The sequence below is a fragment of the Bos taurus genome, chromosome 7, assembly GCF_002263795.3.
Source record: "Bos taurus isolate L1 Dominette 01449 registration number 42190680 breed Hereford chromosome 7, ARS-UCD2.0, whole genome shotgun sequence".
NCBI lineage: Eukaryota > Metazoa > Chordata > Mammalia > Artiodactyla > Bovidae > Bos > Bos taurus.
Genome location: NC_037334.1, coordinates 59,694,571 through 59,717,006, shown reverse-complemented (window position 1 = coordinate 59,717,006; position 22,436 = coordinate 59,694,571). Strand labels below are relative to the sequence as shown.

The 22,436-nt window shown below is 38.2% G+C and overlaps 1 protein-coding gene and 1 long non-coding RNA gene across 2 annotated transcripts in view; one reads left to right on the top strand and one right to left on the bottom strand.

The window, feature by feature from the left end:
- Positions 1-22,436, top strand: part of LOC777593 (uncharacterized) — a 90,194-nt gene that overhangs the window by 13,254 nt on the left and 54,504 nt on the right.
- Positions 8,231-17,283, bottom strand: LOC132345766 (uncharacterized). The gene is made up of 3 exons (XR_009495292.1): positions 16,720-17,283; positions 11,502-11,758; positions 8,231-8,634 (listed from the first exon to the last, which is right to left on the bottom strand). It is a non-coding gene; the product is annotated as an uncharacterized lncRNA (long non-coding RNA).

Sequence of the window (22,436 nt, the reverse complement as noted above, 5' to 3'; positions counted from 1 at the left end):
AGAGTGCTCAAGCTACCGCACCATTGCACTCATCTCACACGCTAGTAAAGTAATACTCAAAATTCTCCAAGCCGGGCTTCAGCAATACGTGAACCGTGAACTTCCAGATGTTCAAGCTGGTTTTAGAAAAGGCAGAGGAACCAGAGACCAAATTGCTGGCATCTATTGGATCATCGAAAAAACAAGAGAGTTCCAGAAAAGCATCTATTTCTGCTTTATTGACTATGCTAAAGCCTTTGACTGTGTGGATCACAATAAACTGTGGAAAATTCTTCAAGAGATTGGAATACCAGAACACCTGACCTGCCTCTTGAGAAATTTGTATGCAGGTCAGGAAGCAACAGTTAGAACTGGACATGGAACAACAGACTTGTTCCAAATAGGAAAAGAGTATGTGAAGGCTGTATATTGTCACCCTGCTTATTTAATTTCTATGCAGAGTACATCATGAGAAACGCTGGACTGGAAGAAGCACAAGCTGGAATCAGGATTGCTGGGAGAAATATCAATACCCTCAGATATGCAAATGACACCACCCTTATGGCAGAAAGTGAAGAGGAACTCAAAAGCCTCTTGATGAAAGTGAAAGAGGAGAGTGAAAAAGTTGGCTTAACGCTCAACATTCAGAAAACGAAGATCATGGCATCCGGTCCCATCACTTCATGGGAAATAGATGGGGAAACAGTGGAAACAGTGTCAGACTTTATTTTTCTGGGCTCCAAAATCACTGCAGATGTTGACTGCAGCCATGAAATTAAAAGACGCTTACTCCTTGGAATAAAAGTTATGACCAACCTAGATAGCATATTCAAAAACAGAGACATTACTTTGCCAACAAAGGTCTGTCTAGTCAAGGCTATGGTTTTTCCAGTCGTCATGTATGGATGTGAGAGTTGGTTGAGCACCGAAGAATTGATGCTTTTGAACTGTGGTGTTGGAGAAGACTCTTGAGAGTCTCTTGGACTGCAAGGAGATCCAACCAGTCCATTCTGAAGGAGATCAGCCCTGGGATTTCTTTGGAAGGAATGATGCTAAAGCTGAAACTCCAGTACTTTGGCCACCTCATGCGAAGAGTTGACTCATTGGAAAAATTCTGATGCTGGGAGGGATTGGGGGCAGGAGGAGAAGGGATGACAGAGGATGAGATGGCTGGATGGCGTCACTGACTTGTTGGACGTGAGTCTGAGTGAACTCCGGGAGTTGGTGATGGACAGGGACGCCTGGCGTGCTGAGATTCATGGGGTCGCGAAGAGTTGGACACGACTGAGCGATTGAACTGACTAACTGACTGACTGAACATACAACCCCAACATTTCTGTGATTTAAAGCAATACATGTTTATTTTTATTAATACATACAAGCTATACATGAATGGTGGTCAGCTGATGGTGCACCATTGCTTCAGTGGGTTCTAAGTATACAGGATAGTCACCATTTGGAATGTTGTTAACTGTCAAGGTGAAGTGAAGTAAAGATGTATTGCTAAGGATTTGCATTTACAGCAATTGAATATTCCAGCTCAGAATTGGCACCTATGTCACTTTGCCTCGCCATCGTTTACCCGTGTGCAACCATAGGCCTGGCGTGCTGCGATTCATGGGTCGCAAAGTGTCGGACACGACTGAGCGACTGATCTGATCTGAACCATAGAGATTACGGAATACAGTGTTACCTTGTCTATTGAAAACCAGAATGGGGAGAACTAGAAATAATTGGCAAATGATGCAGACCCCCACCCTCCCCGAGCATTAGTTTCATGTCAAGTGGGACCTGTTACTAGCCCCAGTAGAGTTCACATAATTGAAGTCTTTTACATGAAAGTCTGTTCTAAAGTGCAGTGCATGTAATTGTTGCTATGAGTCTTATTATTATTGACAGGCCAAGAGAATCTGCTAGGGTTGCTGATGTTAGATTGTAAACCGTATTGTCCAAGTACAGTTGTCCAAATGACCATTGTTTTTGTCTTTTGGGCCTGGAGACATAGGTATGAAAACCCTGGGGGAAGGCAGTAGACTGTTCCACCAGTGCTTTGCTTTCAGATTTATTGTAGTCCATTCCAAAGCATAGCACTTACAAAAGATAATAATAAATGACATTGCATGCCTCTCCAAATATTGACTCATATTTGTTTGGGAAGCAATATAATCTTAGTTAAGAATATGTGCTTTGGGACTTCCCTGGTGGTCTAGTGGCTAAGGCTCCATACTCCCATTACATGGGACATGGGTTTGATCCCTGGTCAAGGGACTAAGATCCCACATACTGCACAGTGCAGCCTAAAAAAATTTTTCTTTAAATTTTAATACAGAACGTATGCATTGAGTCCCATGGATCTTTTGTTTCTAATAAATATTGGTTGTGTGACTTTGAGTGAGTAGATTAAGTTCTGGATATTTAGTTTCCTCATCTGTAACATAGAAACAATATTTACCTCAGAGTGGTTTTGAGTGTGAAATGCAATTATACATATATATATATATATATATGCATACATATAGTCTATATATATATACATGTAAAATCTCTGGTGTGTGTGTGTGTGTGTGTGTATGTATCAGATATCAGTATCATAATTAGAACTTGATATATAGTAACTAATTATAGGGAATATGATATTAATCACAACTCATTGAGGGAGGAATTTTTATTACCCTAATTTTATCAGTGAGTAAGTCGAGGCTCAGAGGATTTAAATGATCTTCCCAAGATTATAATGCCAATTAATTTAGGAAACTATTAAGTTCAGTCATGGAAAAAAGGGGGAGTGAATGTTCTAATAGAGTTAATTATAAGCTTTATTGTTTGCTATGAAAGTTTGAAGAGAATGAATACTAAGAAAAAGCCATTATATTTCAAGAAAGTGTTTTGTTGCAGTTTAAAATGCAATATTAGCTAAAAGGATTGGGAATGGAATCAAAGAGTGATTAGGATGAAGTGGAAAGATAGGGTTATTTTTTTAGATGTTTGATGGTCAAAGGAGGAGAATGGAAGAAGCGAAGGCAGCAAAGTCTCAGATGGACTAAGCATGTTTTAAAGTGAAAAGGAAGATGAAGAAATTTAAGATTACCTGATGAAAAGGGGCTAATTAGAGGAGTCTAGAAAAATAAGAAATAAGACTAAGAGCACAGGTGTAACACCATTCCCTGTGACAGGAAGGCAGAGGAAAGCAGATGAGTGGAAAGACAGATGTTGTGAAAAGAGAGAAAAAAAGATGAAGGGGAACCTATTGTAAGGTTGACTCTGACTGTTATGTTCTGGGATTGCCTTTTGCAGTGGAAGAATCAAGTTTGTCTGAAAGCTGGAGTAGAATGAAGAAGGCTTGGCATAGAAATTGATGGGAGCAAGTCAGAGAATCAACAAAGGATATGAAATTGGTGGCCACTAGACAAAATTAGTACTATTTTTTAGCAGACCCAATCAGTACCATGCTTAATATTTCTCCCAAAATATGACACTGAATCACTGGAAAAAAATGATGTTATGGATAGGGAGTGTGTACATCAGAGACTTGAGGGTGGCCATAAAGACTATAGTAGATTTGCAAGGGAGTCAACTATTTCACAAGGTATTGATGAACTATGCAAGGTATGAGCAGTGTAGGTTTAGAGGTCAAGGTTCAGGCAAAGTTTGCACTCAGTAGGTGTGGCGAATAGGAACAATTGTTTATGGAAGCTGTAGCTGATAAGCAAAGTGTCCTATTTAATTGCTCAGGGCTGGGGCTGAGATAATGACCTTCAAGCTGTGTACAAAGATAAAGTAGATGAAGATCGGGTGGAGGTAAATGTCTGTAGATTCAAAAAGGTCAGGAAAAAGTAAGTTCAGGGGATCAGTGTAGGGTTGCTTTGACTTTTGGTAACTGTATACATGGAGAAGAAAATTTCAAGCTGCACAGTGAGCCACAGATTATGGAGACTTCTTTGGGGGTGAAAGATGAAGGCTCTGAAGGTTAAAAAAAAAAAAAAAAAAGTAGTCAGTGCATTTTAGGCTGAAGGCAGTTTGCTTATTCATCCCCATAGTCCTGGGAGGAGTGGAAACTTGAAGTCTCACAGAGGATCATGATACCCATCCTTCCATTCTAGGGAAGGCAGGATAGAATTAGTGAAGAAAAATATAAAAATGAAATGAGAGAAAAGATTGAGTATCAGGATTCCTTCCCTAGTGGATTTTAGATGTCATAGGGAGGGGAAAGGCAACCTATTAGTAATTTAGAGAAGGGTGAGAGGATTAAATTGGAACTGGGCCTGAGTGAAGAGTTCCTGGGACAGTTGTTGCTGTCACTAGGTCGTCTGACTCTTCGTGACTCATGCACTATAGTGTGCCAGGCTCCTAGTCCTCCACTATCTCCTCGAGTTTGTTCAGATTCATGTCAACTGAATCGCTGATGCTATCTAACCATCTCATCCTCTGTCTCCTCTTTCTTCTTTTGCCTTCAATCTTGCCCAGCATCAGGGGCTTTTCCAATGAGTTGGCTCTTCGGATCACATGGCCAAAGTACTGGAGCTTCAGCTTCAGCATCAGTCCTTCCAATACATATTCAGGGTTGATTTCCTTTAGAACTGACCGGTTTGATCTCCTTGTAGTCCAAGGGACTCTCAAGAGTCTTCTCCAACACCACAGTTCAAAAACACTCAGCCTTCCTAATGGTCCAACTCTCACATCCATATATGACTACTGGAAAAACCGTAGCTTTGACTATATAGACCTTTGTCAGCACAATGATGTCTCGGCTTTTGAATATGCTGTCTAGGTTTGTCATAGCTTTTCTTCCAAGGAGCAAGTGTCTCTTAATTTAATGGCTGCAGTCACTGTCTGCAGTGATTTTGGAGCCCAAGAAAACAAAATCTGTCTCTGTTTCCAGTTTTTCTCCATCTATTTGCCATGAAGAGATGGGACTGGATGTCATGGTCTTAGTTTTTTGAATGTTGAGTTTTAAGCCAGCTTTTTCACTCTCCTCTTTCACCCTCATCAAGAGGTTCTTTGGTTCCTCTTTACTTTCTGCCATTAGCATGGTGTTATCTGCATATCTGAGGTTGTTGATATTTCTCCTGACAATCTTGATTCCAGCTTGTAATTCATATAGCCTGGCATTTTGCATGATGTACTCTGCCTAGAAGTTAATGAGCAGGGTGACAATATACAGCCTTGATGTACTCCTTTCCCAATTTTGAACCAATCATTTGTTCCATGTCTGATTCTAACTGTTGCTTCTTGTCCTGCATACAGGTTTCTCAGGCAACAGGTAAGCTGGTCTGGTACTCCCATCTCTTTAAGAATTTTCCATAGTTTGCTGTGATCCAGTCAAAGGCTTTAACATAGTCAATGAAGCAGAAGTAGAATTTTTTATGGAATTCATTTGCTTTTACTATGATCCAAGGGATGTTAGTAATTTGATCTCTTGTTCCTCTGCCTTTTTGAAATCCAGCTTGTACATTTGGAAGTTTTCAGTTCATATACTGTTGAAGCCTAGCTTGAAGGATTTGGAGGATAACCTTACTAGCATGTGAAATGAGTACAATTGCATGGTAGTTTGAACATTCTTTGGCATTGACTTTCTTTGGGATTGGAATGAAAACTGAACTTTTCCAGTCCTGTGGCCACTGCTGAGTTTTCCAAATTTGCTGGCATGTTGAGTGCAGCATTTTAATAGCATCATCTTTAAGGATTTGAAGCAGCTCAGCTGAAATTCCATCACCTCCACTAGCTTTGTCTGTAGTAATGCTTATTAAGGCCCACTTGACATCCCACTCCAGGATGTATGGCTCTAGGTGAGTGATCACACCATCATGGTTATCTGGGTCATTAAGACCTTTTGTATAGTTCTTTTGTGTATTTTTTTTTCCCCACCTCTTCTTAATCTCTTTTACTTCTATTAGGTCCTTGCCATTTTTTTTTTTTTTTCCATGCCCATCCTTCCATGAACTGTTCCCTTGGTATCTCTAATTTTCTTGAAGAGATTTCTAGTCTTTCCCATTCTGTTGTTTTCCTCTACTTCTTTGCATTGTTCGTTTAAGAAGGTCTTCCTACCTCTTCTTGCTATTTACGGGAATTCTGCATTCAGTTGGGTATATGTTTCCCTTTCTCCCTTGCCGTTTGCTTTTCTTCTTTCCTCAGCTATTTGTAAAGCCTCCTCAGACAACCATTTTGCCTTCTTGCATTTCTCTTTCTTTGGGATGGTTTTGTTCAGTTAGCTGGAGGGAAAGAGGGAAGCCAGTATCTCAGCTGGGCAGTAATTAGGTGTGGAAGATTGGCTGTAGGAAGGGAACCTTAAAATAAGAAAACCCACCAAACACTAAGCACTTACTTGTGCTGGAACTGTGCTATACCTTCTGTGTGCTTGAAATAGTTTAAGACCATCTCATGAGATGGGTGTTGCTATTTGCCCTGTTACTTAGCTGAGGCAACAGGGACTTAGAGAAGTGAGTTTATGGTTAAGGTTAAGAGTCCATGTTTTTAATCACTGGTATATTGCCTTTAAATCTAAGAGGTAGCCTTGAAGACATGTTGGAAATTGGAGTAATAGGAGTAAAACTGGCCAAATCAGACTAGTCAGGAGGGATAGCTGATGTCTCAAGTGAGCAGGCAGAGGGGGCTGAGCACCAGGTCATGGTGCATGGCATTTTCATGTGTGAGGATCATCTGGAAAGGAAGAGGATTCCAGTGGGAGAGGGGATGATTGAGAACCAGGGGACAAAGCCTCCTTCTCTGTCCCCCACCTTCATCTGTCAAACATGCAATGCTGTGACAGTCCTTTCACCATTTGGTACTTTCTGCTTCGGCCACAACTAGAGAGATTAGACTGGTGCTTCAAGTTTTCAGGTTAAAACCCCTCCAAGGAACCCTAATGTTTTCAAGTGATAAATAAGGCTGTGGATTGGGAGTGGCTGGAAGAAGTCAGAAGTCTACTACTTGATTCTATTTTTCTCTCCTAATTACTTCACCAGCTCGCCCTCAACGCCCAGTGCCTTTCTTACTGGCATCCGTCACTTTCAAGGCCTTCTTGTGGAGTTTGCAATCAGTGACCTAGATCTGGCTGAACTAACTGTAACCTTTCATCTGTCCTCTTTTCCCTTCCCTATGTGGCCCCTGCATGCTTCAGCTTTTGTTGTTGTTGTTGTGGCATGTGGGATCCTAGCTCCCTGACTGGGGGATCAAACCTGCATCCCCTACATGGAAGCATGGAATCCTAACCACTGGACTGACTGGGTATTCTGCTCCAACTCTTTTTCCTTTCCCTTCCTTTTTTCCATTGTGATCATGCCTCCATGCACTGGGCACAGTGACCCAGAGATCTGAATATTTGCATTTTGATCTTGCCTCTGATGGGACCTTATACCCTACTTTTCATGGGAACAGGAAGTTAGTATATCTAGTAATTCTATACTTTGGTTCTATTCAGTTTAATTGCATCACCAAGGCTTAATAGTTTCAATCATGGGACAAGATGATGTTAATTAACAGTAAGGACTATTTTGTCTTGTTGGTTCATGTTTCTTCTAAGTAAGCTGACACTATCTGGATCTAGATTATATACACACACATGCACCTCCTGGCTCCTGTTAGTAAAATCACGTCTACTGTGCTCAGTGCTGAAGGGAATATCTGTAACCCCAGAATTAGCCAACATTAGAGAATGTGTTAGTCTGCTAGAGCTGCCATAACAAAATACCAAAGACTGGATGATTTAAACAACAGGAATTCATTTCTCACAGTTTCAGCGACTAGAACAATATCAATGAGCCAGCATGGCTGGTTTCTCCTGAGGCCTTTCTCTTTGGCTTGTAGACAGCCACCTTTGCACTGTGTCTTCACAGGGACTTCACTCCGGGTATATGAGCCCTGGTGACTCTTACTCTTCTAATAAAGGTACAAGTCCTATTAACTAGGGCCACACCTTTATTATACCAGTCATACCTCAATTACTTCTTTGAAAGCACTTTTCCAAATACAGTTACATTAGGGGTTGGGACTTTATCACATGGATTTTGGAAAGGACACCAATCAATCCATAACATTTACCCCTCTGTACCCCCAGCCCCACCAATTCATGCCCTTCTTCGGTAAAGAGAACCATAGACCTTTGATCTTTAAGACACTGGTATCCCATGAAATGTTATCTAGTATTTCTTGAAAAAGGAGCTCTCTGGTCACTTAGATTTGGGAAACCCGAGATACTATTTCATTTGGAGAGATGGAGAGAGTCATAATGCACTTTATTTTATTAAAGGCTCTATTAAATTTTATACAGTACAGATTTTTTTTTTTACTTTAACTTAATTTCCCCCCAAATTAATTTGCCACAGTCTAACTTATTATGTTATAGAATACTTAATAACATTGGAGAAGGCAATGGCAACCCACTCCAGTACTCTTGCCTGGAAAATCCCATGGATGGAGGGGCCTGGTGGGCTGCAGTCCATGGGGTTGCTAGGAGTCGGACACAACTGAGCGACTTCACTTTCACTTTTCACTTGCATGCATTGGAGAAGGAAACGGCAACCCACTCCAGTGTTCTTGCCTGGAGAATCCCAGGGACGGGGGAGCCTGGTGGGCTGCCGTCTATGGGGTCACACAGAGTTGGACATGACTGAAACAACTTAGCAGCAGCAGCAGCAGCAGTGAGATGTTGGTGTTTTCCTGGACATTAAGAAATAAGGATTTACTCCAATTTCACATAAAGTCATAATGATCAGTATCTGGACTAGTTACCAAGGAAGGTCACTGGATTTCTGGTCTGTTTGGACTGCTCAGAAGTTCTTTACCATATTCAATAGAACTGCACCTCTATCTGGCTTTCATACATTCTGGTTCTTTACAGTGGAGATCAAGAGAATGTGTCTGCTCTCTCATTCCAAATGTGCAAAGGCAGCTAGCTCTAAAGTGCCTAGTCAAGGTCTTTTTTCTCCAGATGATACAGATCAGCTTCTTTAATACTTATTGCAGCATATAATCCTGTAAGTCCTCCCTACCCTGACATATCAACATCACTTTACTATTAAAACACAGGTAATAATCAACCTCACCATTTCCTTTATCTGTCCCAGGTAGTGTTATTGTCACAGAGATAAATAAGACAGATGAGGGCTTTACTTCTTGGACTTTACTTTCTTGTAGAAAAAGAATTGATCAAAAATAACATAATATTGAGATGATTTCAGGTTCTGACAAGTATTTAAAAATATATATATCATGGTATTGGGATAGAGAATAACATGGATGTGGGGGCCAGATTTGACTGTTTGATCAAGTTTTATAATGGAGACTCTAAAGGAAGAAGATGAAAAGTGTTAGCATTGTAAAGAGACCCAATCTGGAAGAGCACTGAGGATGAGAGGAGGTTTAGCAGGGGCTAGGAGTGATCAGTAGCCAAAATTTGAGAAGCTATTGGTTTAGAAGGAAAGAGCTAGAAGATAAAAATTAGAAAGTATCAAGTTATGAAGAGGGAAAGTAGAAGGGATACCACTTATTTTTTCTAAGTGACAGTAACTTGAACAGTGAAAGAATTTAAAAGTTTTTTTTTAGTGTAACCCCTATCAAATTACCCATGGCATTTTTCACAGAATTAGAACAAATAATCCTAAAATTTTTAAGGAACCATAAAAGATTCAGAATTACCAAAGAAATCCTGAAGAAAAAGAACAAAGTAATCAAAACAGCATGGTATTGGCACAAAAACAGAAAATACATCAACAAAACTGAATAGAGGGTACAGAAATAAAACCACACACTTAGAGTTAATTAATCTTCAACAAAGGAGGCAAGAATATACAATGGAGAAAAGATGATCTCTTTGGCAAATGGTGTTGGGCAAGCTGGATAGCCACATGGAAATCAGTGAAGTTAGAACACTCCTTTAAACCACACAAAAATAAACTCAAAATGACTTAAAGACTTAAATATAAGATAGGACACCATAAAATTCCTAGAAGAGAACATGGGCAGAACGTTCTCTGACACAAATTGTAGCAATAGTTTCTTGGGCAGTCTCCCAAGGGAATAGAAATGAAAGCAAATATAAACAAATGGGATCTAATCAAACTTAAAAGCTTTTGCACAGCAAAGGAAACAAAAAGACAATGTGAGAACTGGGAGAAAATATTTGCAAATTATGAAACCCACAACAGGTTAATTTCCAAAATATTCAAACATTTCATCAGCTTAATATCAAAAAAAAAAAAAAAACCCAATCAGAAAATGGACAGAACTAAATAGACATTTCTCCAAAGAAGACATACAGATGGCCAACAGGTGCACAAAAAGATGCTCCACATTGTCAATTATTAGATAAATGCAAGTCAAAACTACAGTGAAGTTATCACCTCATACCAGTCAGAGTGCCCATCATTAAAAAAAATCTACGAGAAATAAATACTGGAGAGAGCATGGAGAAAAGGAGCCCTTCTACACCATTGGTGGGACTGTAAATTGGTGCAGCCACTGTGGAGAACACTTAAGGAGGTTCCTTAAAAAACTGAAAATAGAGTTACCATATGATCCTGTAATCCTGCTCTTGGGCATATATCTGAAGGAAACCATAATTTGAAAGATACATGTACCCCAGTGTTCACTGCAGCACTATATACAATAGCCAAGACAGGGAAGCAACCTAAATGTCCATTGACAAATGAATGGATAAAGAAGATATATATATATATAATTATATATAATATATAAATATTAAGATATAAATATATAAAACATAGAATTGTATATATATCTTCCCTGGTGGCTCAAATGGTAAAAAATCTGCCCACAATGTGGGAAACCCAGGTTTGATCCCTGGGTCAGGACGATCCCCTGGAGAAGGAAATGGCAACCCACTCCAGTATTCTTGCCTGGAAAGTCCCATGAACAGAGGAGCCTGGAGGGCTACAGTCCATGGGGTCACAGAGAATTGGACACGACTGAGTAACTAGCACTTCCACTTTTCATACATATATATGTATATATACATATGTATATTCATATATATATGCATGAAATGGAATATTACTCATAAAAACAAATGAAATTATGCCATTTGCAGCAACATGGATAGACCTAGAGATTATCATGTAAGTGAAGTAAGTCAAAGAAAAACAGGTATCATATGATATCACTTACATGTGGAATCTATGGATCTATGATACAAATATACTTATTTACAAAATAGGAACATACATAAAAAAAGACCTGTGGTTATGAAAGGGGAAATGGTTGAGTGGAAGAATAGATTGGTAGCTTGGGATTAGCAAATACAAGCTACTATATATAAAAAAATAGACAAACAGCAAGATTTGACTGTATAGCATAGGCAGATATATTCAATATCTTATAATGACCTGTAGTGAATAAGAATATGAAAGAGTAATTCTAAAATATGAAAAATTCTGATCTACACAAAATTCTGAAACATTACATTGTCAACAGATGTGATCTTAAACTAAGGTTTTGCCTAGTTGTATTTTCTGATACTAAACCTCTAATGCAGAGAAGGCAATGGCACCCCACTCCAATGCTCCTACCTGGAAAATCCCATGGATGGAGGAGCCTGGTAGGCTGTAGTCCATGGAGTCGCTAAGAGTCGGACATGACTGAGCGACTTCACTTTCACTTTTCACTTTCATGCATTGGAGAAGGAAATGGCAACCCACTCCAGTGTTCTTGCCTGGAGAATCCCAGGGACGGGGGAACCTGGTGCGCTTCCATCTATGGGGTCGCACAGAGTCGGACACGACTGAAGTGACTTAGCAGCAGCAGCAGCAGCAGCAGCAGCAAACCTCTAATGACAAGAAAGCATGCTTAATGATTCTATAGATTAAAGAGGTTGAACTAGAATATAAATCGCTCTACCCTTTATGGAGAAAGTTTCACTATGAAAAATACTCTTAGTAGTTGAACTAAATATTCTTAATGACATCGTAAGAAATGTGAATTATATATGGCTAATGCACTACCACTTGGATATTATTGTCTTTTTTTATATGATAATACGGATGTTGATCTTAACCATGGTTGTTCTCTGTGGTTGTCAGAAAGAAATGATCTGTTGAATATTTTACCACAGAATATACTCCCACTGTTTCTGCAAGACCTGAAACCAGTTTGATCTCAAATTTTAAAGATATGAATAAGCCAGACTTATTTGTCTGATATGTTGAGTATTTTTAATGATTTTAATATATCAATTCAAAGAAGGCGTGTAAATTTTTTTTTTTTAATGAGCAAATGTGAAAAACAAAAGTTAGATGTTTGGATGAAAAGAGTATCTACAAATTATTATGACATATATGATGATTTAACAATTATCAATAGCTAGTAAGGTTGGAGAAAGCAATGGCACCCCACTCTGGTACTCTTGCCTGGAAAATCCCATGGATGGAGGAGCCTGGTGGGCTGCAGTCCATGGGGTCGCTAAGAGTCGGACACGACTGAGCGACTTCACTTTCACTTTTCACTTGCATGCATTGGAGAAGGAAATGGCAACCCACTCCAGTGTTCTTGCCTGGAGAATCCCAGGGATGGGGGAGCCTGGTGGGCTGCCGTCTATGGGGTCACGAAGAGTCAGACACGACTGAAGTGACTTAGCAGCAGCAGCAGCAGTAAGGTAGGCTGCAGTCCATGGGGTTGCTAAGAGTCAGGCACGACAGAGCGACTTCACTTTCACTTTTCACTTTCATGCATTGGAGAAGGAAATGGCAACCCACTCCAGTGCTCTTGCCTGGAGAATCCCAGGGACAGGGGAGCCTGGTGGGCTGCCATCTATGGGATCGCACAGAGTCAGACATGACTGAAGCGACTTAGCAGCAGCAGCAGTGATAAATTTGGTGTTGAATGTCTGTGAAAAGTTAACACCAAAATCTTACATATTTGTATCTAATTTAACTTTTCCTTCAAAAGAATATTCATGCATAGGAAATTTTTAAATTAATTAATTTATTTTAATTGGAGGCTAATTATTTTACAGTATTGTAGTGGGTTTTGCCATACATTGACATGAATCAGTCATAGGTGTATATGCGTCCCCCATCCTGAACCCCCATCACCCTCCCTTCCCATCTCATCCCTCAGGATTGTCCCAGTGCATCAGCTTTGAGTGCTCTGTTTCATGCATCAGACTTGGACTGGTGATCTATTTCACATATGGTAATATACATATTTCAATGCTATTCTCTCAAATCATCCTACCCTTGTCTTCTCCCACAGAGTCCAAAAGTCTGTTCTTTATATCTATGACTCTTTCACTGTCTTGCATAAAGGGTCATTATTACCATCTTTCTAAATTCCATATATATGTGCTAGTATACTGTATTGGTGTTTTTCTTTCTGACTTACTTCACTCTGTATAATAGGCTCCAGTTTCATCCACCTCATTAGAACTGATTCAAATGGGTTATTTTTAATAGCTGAGTAGTATTCCATTGTGTATATTTACCACAGCATTCTTATCCATTTATCTACTGATGGACATCTAGGTTGCTTCCATGTCCTAGCTATGGTAAACTGTGCTGTGATGAACACAGCACAGTACATGTGTCTCTTTAAATTCTGATTTCCTTGGTGTATATGCCCAGCACCAGTAATTGCCCAATTACTTCTTTTACCTTACATTTCTATTAACTCCTCTAATGATATACAGACAAATGAATTAGAAAATACAGATCAAAAACAATCCTTATGGACATCATTGGTATCTGAATATACCTGACCAAATATAAATATCAAAATTAATGGTAAAAGATTTTCTGGTCTCCTAGATACTGGATCTGATATCACTATTATTTCCAAACACTTGTGGCCCAAATCTTGGACTATACAAAAAATTTCTTGCCAAATTACAGGAGTTTCTCAAACCAAAATACAAGAAGCCTATCAAAGTATTCAAATTTATCCTTGTGAGAGACCAAAAGGCCAGCCTACAACATTAGAACCTTATGTGATAGATGTACCCCTTAATCTAATAGGAAGGGATTTACTTATGCAATGGTAAACTCAGATATACATTCCACATTTTTCTTAGAGGCCACTGCTCATTTAACAAACAATGCAATTATTAAAATAACTTGGAAAAATGACGAGCCTATTTGGACAGAGCAGTGGCCCCTTACAAAAGAAAAATTACAAACTGCTAAAGAACTTATAGATACACAATTGAAATGAAAACATATTGAGAAATCTTATTCCCTTTGGAACTCTCCCATTTTTGTTATAAAAAAGAAATCTGGCAAATGGCATCCTTCAGTTCAGTTCAGTCGCTCAGTCATGTCCGACTCTTTGCGACCCCATGAATCGCAGCACACCAGGCCTCCCTGTCCATCACCAACTCCCGGAGTTCACTCAAACTCACGTCCATTGAGTCGGTGATGCCATCCAGCCATCTCATCCTCTGTCGTCCCCTTCTCCTCCTGCCCCCAATCCCTCCCAGCATCAGAGTCTTTTCCAATGAGTCAGCTCTTCGCATGAGGTGGCCACAGTACTGGAGTTTCAGCTTTAGCATCATTGCTTCCAAAGAACACCCAGGACTAATCTCTTTTAGAAGGGACTGGTTGGATCTCCTTGCAGTCCAAGAGACTCTCAAGAGTCTTCTCCATCTCTTACCAGACCTTAAAAAAGTTAATGCATCTATAATACCTATGGGTACATTACAGCCAGAAATCCCATCACCTACCATTATTCCTCAAAACTGGCATATTATTATTATAGATTTACAAGATTGTTTTTTAAATATACCTTTGCACCCTCTAGACCGAGAGAGATTTGCTTTCTCTCTTCTTTATCCTAATCACACCGGGCCTCATAAACGGTACCAATAGACTGTACTACCTCAAAAAATGATAAATTCTCCCACCATGTGCCAATACTATATAGCCAAAGCCCTTAAACCTGTAAGAATACAATTTCTTGACTTTCTTGTTATTCATTACATGGATGATATATTGTTTTCAGCTCCATCTGTTTTAGAAACTCAATACATGTTTAATATAGCTCAACAATGCTTGAAAGACTGGATTAATCATTGCCCCTGAAAATATTCAAACCTCTACACCTTACCATTACTTAAGATTTGTTGTTAATAGACAACATATTACTAACACAGATTCGTACTGATAAATTATCAACCTTAAATGATTTTCAATTTTAGATGATATAAATTGGGTTAGATCTTCTTTAGACATTGCTAATTATCAACTGACTAATCTATTTAATACTTTGAAAGGAGATCTCAATTTAAATAGCTCTCGTTTACTTTCACAAGAAACATGAGAAAAACTCTATTTAATACAAAATAAATTGCAAAAGTGATTTCTTACACATATTAGACTTAATTTACCTCTAAAATTATTTATACTCCCCTCTCTTCATTCTCCCACAGGACTTCTTGTCCAACAAAAACACCCAATAAAATGGATCTATACCCATTTTAGAGGGATAAAATCACTTACATCCTATCTTAATTTAATCATTCTAATCATTATCAATAAAAGAAATAAAACTAAAACTTTAATTGGCTCCAATCCTTATAAAATTGTAATACCTATTAATAAATCTTGAGGACACATTACAAACTTCTACTGATTTCCAAATAACTTTTCTGGAATATTTTGGAGAAATTTCGTTTCATTATCCTTCTAACAAGCTCTGGAATTTCTTCAAAAATACTGAGTTTATTATCTCCCACATCGTCAACTCACAGCCTATACCTCAAGCTGATGTTTTCTATATAGATGAGAGTAAAAACGCCAAAGCATCATTCTGGTCTCTCAAAAAATATGAAGTCTTTTATACTAAATTTCATTCTGCTCAACAAAACAAATTATATGGTCTTATTCAAGTTATTCGCCTACATCCTTAATCTATTAATATAGTCTCTGACTCCTTATATTGTTTTTGTATTATAAAATATAGAAACTTCCACTATAAACTCCAATCAACCTATTATTCAATAACTTTTTTTCAAACTACAATCTATTATTAGAAACCACACTCTTTCCATTTATATTACCCATATTTGAACACATTCCTGCCTTCCTGGCCCTATGACTCATGGAATAAACAAGCTGATAAACTTTTTACTTTTTACTTTTGCTACTCCCAAGAAACAATATGCTTTATTACACAATAGTCCTGGGTCCTTACACCAAATTTGAAAAATTCCATACTGCCATACCAAAAAAAAAAAAAATCATTAAAAATTTCTCTACTTGTAGGCCCCTACATCTTTAACCCATTACACAAGGTATCAATCCTTGAGGACTACAACCCAATGAACTATGACAGATGAATGTAACTCACTGCCCTGAACTTTCTCCCTCTTCCTTCCTACATGTCTCAATTGATACAAATTCTTCTTTTATATGGGCCACACCTCTCCGAGGTGAAACTACACAACATATTATAACCCACCTGTTAACTTGCTTTACAGTAATGAAAACTCCTAGTTCTATAAAAACAGACAATGGCCCTGCCTGTATTTCTAGACACTTCAAACAATTTTTACACTCATTTTCTATTAAACATGTTACAGGTATTCCTTATAATCCACAGACACAAAACATAGTCAAACGGACACATCACACACTGAAACTAAAAATAATAATCAAAATTTAAAAAGGGGGAATACACAGGAACACTACTATCTTCCTTATCTAAAGCAGACTTTACTAGATTCCAACATAAGTTATTTTCCTAAAGCTATAACTATTGTTAATACAGCTTTATTTGTTTTAAATTTTTTAAACTTACCACAAGGAGATATTTTGACAACAGCAGAAAAACATTTTGAGACATTGAAAGATACCTCCCTTCCTCTGCCCATTTGGTATCAAGATGGGTTGACTAAACAATGGAAATCTGAAAAATTAATATTACAGAGAAAAAGATATGCTTATATTTCTCCAGATGGATCCAACGAAGTCAGTTGGCTCCTTCTTCGAAAGATCTGCCCCCAGGGAACTACCGGCATTCAAGATAGGAAAAGGCAAAATCCCCAGAAAGAAGAGGTTCCAATACAAGCCATAGTGGCTTTAGAGATTTCCAAAAAACACCGCACTCAGCGTCATCTACCTCATGATCTCCCTGCTTGGAAACAGATTAAAAACCCTTGCTAATCAAGCTGAAAATCTGGTTTCTCAACAGGAAATGCCTCAGAATCCAGAAAATATTTTTGTCGCTATGCTTGCTTTGCTTGCTTTTGCTCCCCCTGCTCAAGCTGAATTAATTAATCATACTTATTGGGCTTATATACCCAACCCCTTTACTGCAGGTTGTAAAATGAAGACAGAAAGAAGGATGCAGGGGACCCAAGTCTCTAGTGGAACAAGGGTATTTCATTAGCAGAAATGCATGCTTATATATCTTCAGTAAAATAATTATTCAGCCATTACAAAGAATGAAATTCCACCAGTTGCAACAAAATCTAATAAACACAAGGTCGCTGAAGAGAGTCACTGAAGGGAGTGACTAAAAGGAATCCAAGCAGGTGCCCTTTCCCATGGTCTCAGTCCTGAGAACTGCATGCAGCTCTACTCGTTCCTGTATTCCAGGAACTGCTAAGGAACACAGAGTCCTTGAGAAATGGCACACAAAGGACAATGCAACATATTGGATCCCTTAAAGTTGAATGTCCCCTGACAGTATGGCAGTTCTATTTCCAGTTTTTAAAGGAATCTCCACACTGTTCTCCATAGTGGCTATACTAGTTTGCATTCTCACCAATGGTGTAAGAGGGTTCCCTTTTTTTCCACACTCTCTCCAGCATTTATTTTTAGTAGACTTTTTGATAGCAGCCATTCTGACTGGCATGAGATAGTACCTCATTGTGGTTTTGATTTTCATTTCTCTGATAATGAGTGATGTTGAGCATCTTTTCATGTGTTTGTTAGCCATTTATATGTCTTCTTTGGAGAAATGTCTGTTTGATTGGGTCACTTATTTTTCTGGTATTGAGCTGCATGGGCTGCTTGTATACTTTTGAGATAAATCTTTGTCAGTTGCTTTGTTTGCTGTTATTTTCTCCCATTCTGAACTCTGTCTTTTCACCTTGCTTATAGTTCCCTTCATTGTGCAAAAGCTTTTAAATTTAATTAGGTCTGTTTATTTTTGCTTTTATAACTACTCTGGGAGGTGGGTCATAGAGGATCCTGATATGATTTTTGTCAGAGAGTGTTTTTCCTATTTTTCCTCAAAGAGTTTTATAGTTTCTGGTCTTACATTTAGATCTTTAATCTGTTTTGAGTTTATTTTTGTGAATGGTGTTAGAAAGTGTTCTAGTTTCATTCTTTTACAGGTGGTTGACCAGTTATCTAAGCACCACTTGTTAAAGAGATTGTCTTTATTCCATTGTATATTCTTGCCTCCTTTGTCAAAGATAAGGTGTCCATAGGTGCATGGATTTATCTCTGGGCTTTCTATTTTGTTCCATTGATCTATATTTCTGTCTTTGTGCCGGTACCATACTGTCTCGATGACTGTAGCTTTGTTAGTAAAGTCTGAAGTCAGGCAGGTTGATTCCTCCAGTTCCACTCTACTTTCTCAAGATTGCTTTGGCTGTTTGAGGGTTTTTGTATTTCCATACAAATTGTGAAATTATTTTTTCTAGTTCTGTGAAAAATACTGTTGGAAGCTTGATAGGACTTGCATTGAATCTATAGATCGCTTTGGGTAGTATACTCATTTTCACTATATTGATTCTTCTGACCCACGAACAGAGTATATTTCTCCATCTATTTGTGCCATCTTTGATTTATTTCATCAATGTTTTCTAGTTTTCTATATATAGGTCTTTTGTTTCCTTAGGTAGATTTATTCCTAAGTATTTTATTCTTTTCCTTGCAATGGTGAATGAAATTGTTTCCTTAATTTCTCTTTCTGTTTTCTCATTGTTAGTGTATAGGAATGCAAGGGATTTCTGTGTGTTAATTTTATATCCTGCAACTTTACTATATTCATTGATTAACTCTAGTATTTTTCTAGTGGTACCTTTAGGGTTTTATATGCAGAGGATCATATCATCTGCAAACAGTGAGAGTTTTACTTCTTCTTTTCCAATCTGGATTTCTCTTATTTCTTTTTCTTCTCTTATTGCTGTGGCTAAAACTTCCAAAACTATGTTGAATAGTAGTGGTGAGAGTGGGCACCCTTGTCTTGTTCCTGAATTTAGGGGAAATGCTTTCAGTTTTTTTCCATTGAGAATAATGTTTGCTGTTTATCATATATGGCTTTTATTATATTGAGGTATGTTCCTTCTTTGCTTGCTTTCTGGAGGGTTTTTATTATAAATAGCTGTTGAATTTTGTCAAAGGCTTTCTCTGCATCTATTGAGATAATTGTATGGTTTTTAATCTTTCAATTTGTTAATGTGGTATATCACATTGATTGATTTGCAAATATTGAAGAATCCTTGCATCCCTGGGATAAAGCCCACTTGGTCATGATGTATGATGATGTATGATCTTTTTAATATGTTGTTGGATTCTGTTTCATGCATAGAATGGATCCAGATCTATTTCTTTCGTGCATAGGAAACTTATGCATGAAATGGATCCAGATCTGTTTCTTTCATCAGATCTAATTTCAATTTAACTGTAATTTTACACAACTCATTTTAGAACTGGTTACTGATGAAAAATTAAATGTCAGTTTTAAAAATACAACATCACTTTCTTTATATCCTATAAAAGTTAAGAGTGAATATCCTGAGCTTTGTTGAAATTGCTTTAAATAGCTTCTTAAGAAACTTAAGTAAATATTGTTTGGGTTGTTTTTTATTTAAATAAAACAACAGAAAAAGTTTTAAACATACATTATCCTCTGAGGCAGCTTTATCCTCTGGAGACAAGATTAGATGAGTTAACCAGCAAGGGGCATATTAAAACCTATAAAACTACAGGAACACAATTCTTTCAAAATAATCAGGTAGGTGTTTCTTACTGGGAATTGTTATTTTACTCAATTATAATTGCAAAAACAATACCTTGTGAGTGAAAAAATAACAATTAACTATATTAATCACCTATTTGCTCAATTTCAATAAACAAGTACAGTTTTCTAATTTTTTCTTTTTTATGTTGTATTTGCATTTACTTAATTTATTAAAATTAATTTTATGAGAAATTTTTATCATTTAATTTTCTAGTAATGCATTTTTCATTTTATAAAATTATTGATCTTTGAAGGGTTGAACATTAAAAAAATAATTGGTCTTTAGATAAAAGTGGTTAAAGAACTCCACTTGAGAGTTTGGTGACTTTATGGCTAAAGGTGGAGTCACTAGGGAGATAAAGGAAGAATAGCATTGTTGAGCCTCATAACAAAATAAATCTCCTTGGACTAAAACTGGGCCATCGGGAAGAGGAGTTGGCTTGTGTGGAGAGGTGCTTGGTTGAATTTGGACCTTTCGATTGTAAGATGATAGAAAATTCAGATACAGGGTCTAGCAGGAGATTGGAGAGAAGGGACTGAAGCTCAGGTCATGGAAAAGCACAAGAAATCATTTGCACAGATGTTGTAGTTGGGTCATGAAAATGACAAGACATTTAAAAGAACGAATATCCTATGAAAACTGAGCATGCAGATTTTATCACAGAGTGACTTTCAATAAAATTGGTTCACACTTTTCACAAATGTTGTTATTTTCCAAACTGATTTAAAGTTTTCTAAAGAGCTGGGCTTAGAAAAGAAAGGAACTAGAGGTCAAAATGCCAACATTCATTGGATCATAGAGAAAGTAAGGAAATTCCAGAAAAACATCTACTTCTGCTTCATTGACTATGCTAAAGTCTTTGACTATGTGGATCACAACAAACTGGAAAATTCTTAAAGATGGAAGTACCAGAATATCTTACTTGTCTCCTAAGAAACCTGTAGGCAGGTAAAGAAGCAACAGTTAGAATTGGACATGGAACAATGGACTGGTTCAAAATTGAGAAAGGAGTCTGACAAGGCTGTATATTGTCACCCTGCTTATTTAATTTCTATGAAGAGTACATCATGTGAAATGTGGGGCTAAATGAACCACAAGCTGGAATCAAGATTGCCAGGAAAAATATCAGCAACCTTAGATATGCAGATGATACTACTCTAATGGCAGAAAGTAGAGAGAAACTTAAGAGCCTCTTGCTGGAGCTGAAAGAAGAGAGTGAAAAACCTGGCTTGAAACTCAGCATGAAAAAAATGAAGATCATGGCATCCAGTCCCATCATTTCATGGCATATAGAAGGGGGAAAAGTTGAAGCAGTGATAGATTTCATTTTCTTAGTCTCCAAAATCACTATGAACAGTGAGTGCAGTCGTTAAAGTAAAAGACACTTGCTCCTTGGAAGGAAAACTATGAAAAACTTCGACAGTGTATTAAAAAGAAGAGACATCACTTTGCTGCCAAAGATCTGTATAGTCAAAGCTATGGTTTTTCCAGTAGTCACGTATGGATGTGAGAGTTGGACCATAAAGAAGTGCTAAGCACTAAAGAATTGATGTTTTTGGATGGTGGTTCTGAAGTCTCCTGAGAGTCCCTTGGACTGCAAGATCAAATCAGTTGATCCTAAGGAAAATAGCCCTGAATATTTATTGGAAGGACTGATGCTGAAGCTGAAGCTCCAATACTTTGGCCACCTGATGCAAAGAGCTGACTCATTGGAAAAGACCCTGATAATGGGAAAGATTGAAAGTGAAAGGAGGAGGGGGTGGCAGAGGATGAGATGGTTAGATAGCATCACCAGCTCATTGGACATGAATTTGCCCAAACTCCAGGAGATAGCGAAGGACAGGGAAGCCTGGCATGCTGCAGTTCATGGATTCACAAAGAGACATGACTGAGCAACTGAACGACTATTCTCCCTCCAGCTCTGTACTCCTGCACAAGGCCATCTGAATGTGAACTCCTTGAGAATAGAGGCTTTATCTGCCTAGTACCTGGAACGGTGTCTGGCATAGTATGCTGCTGCTATGTCGCTTCGTGTCCGACTCTGTGCGACCCCATAGACGGCAGCCAACCAGGCTTCCCATCCCTGGGATTCTCCAGGCAAGAACACCGGAGTGGGTTGCCATTTCCTTCTCCAATGCATGAAAGTGAAAAGTGAAAGTGAAGTCGCTCAGTCGTGTCCGACTCTAGCAACCCCATGGACTGCAGCCTATCAGGCTCCTCTGCCCATGGGATTTTCTAGGCAAAAGTACAGGAGTGGGGTGCCATTGCCTTCTCCTCTGGCATAGTATAGGCACCCAATAAATGTTTGTTATACAAATCAATAGGTTTTATTTGCCTGTGCTCTGAAAAAAAAAAATCTTACTGTTTTATAGACAATAAGTAGATCTGGAGATCAGAAAACAGAGGAATTGCCAGATTATATCTAAAAGGTTGATACAAAGTGAGTATCAGCTAATTTAAACATCTGAAAAAATAAGCAGGAAAATTGGCTCCCATTTGAGGAATCGTTTTCTAATTTTGCAAATAAAATTTTATTTTG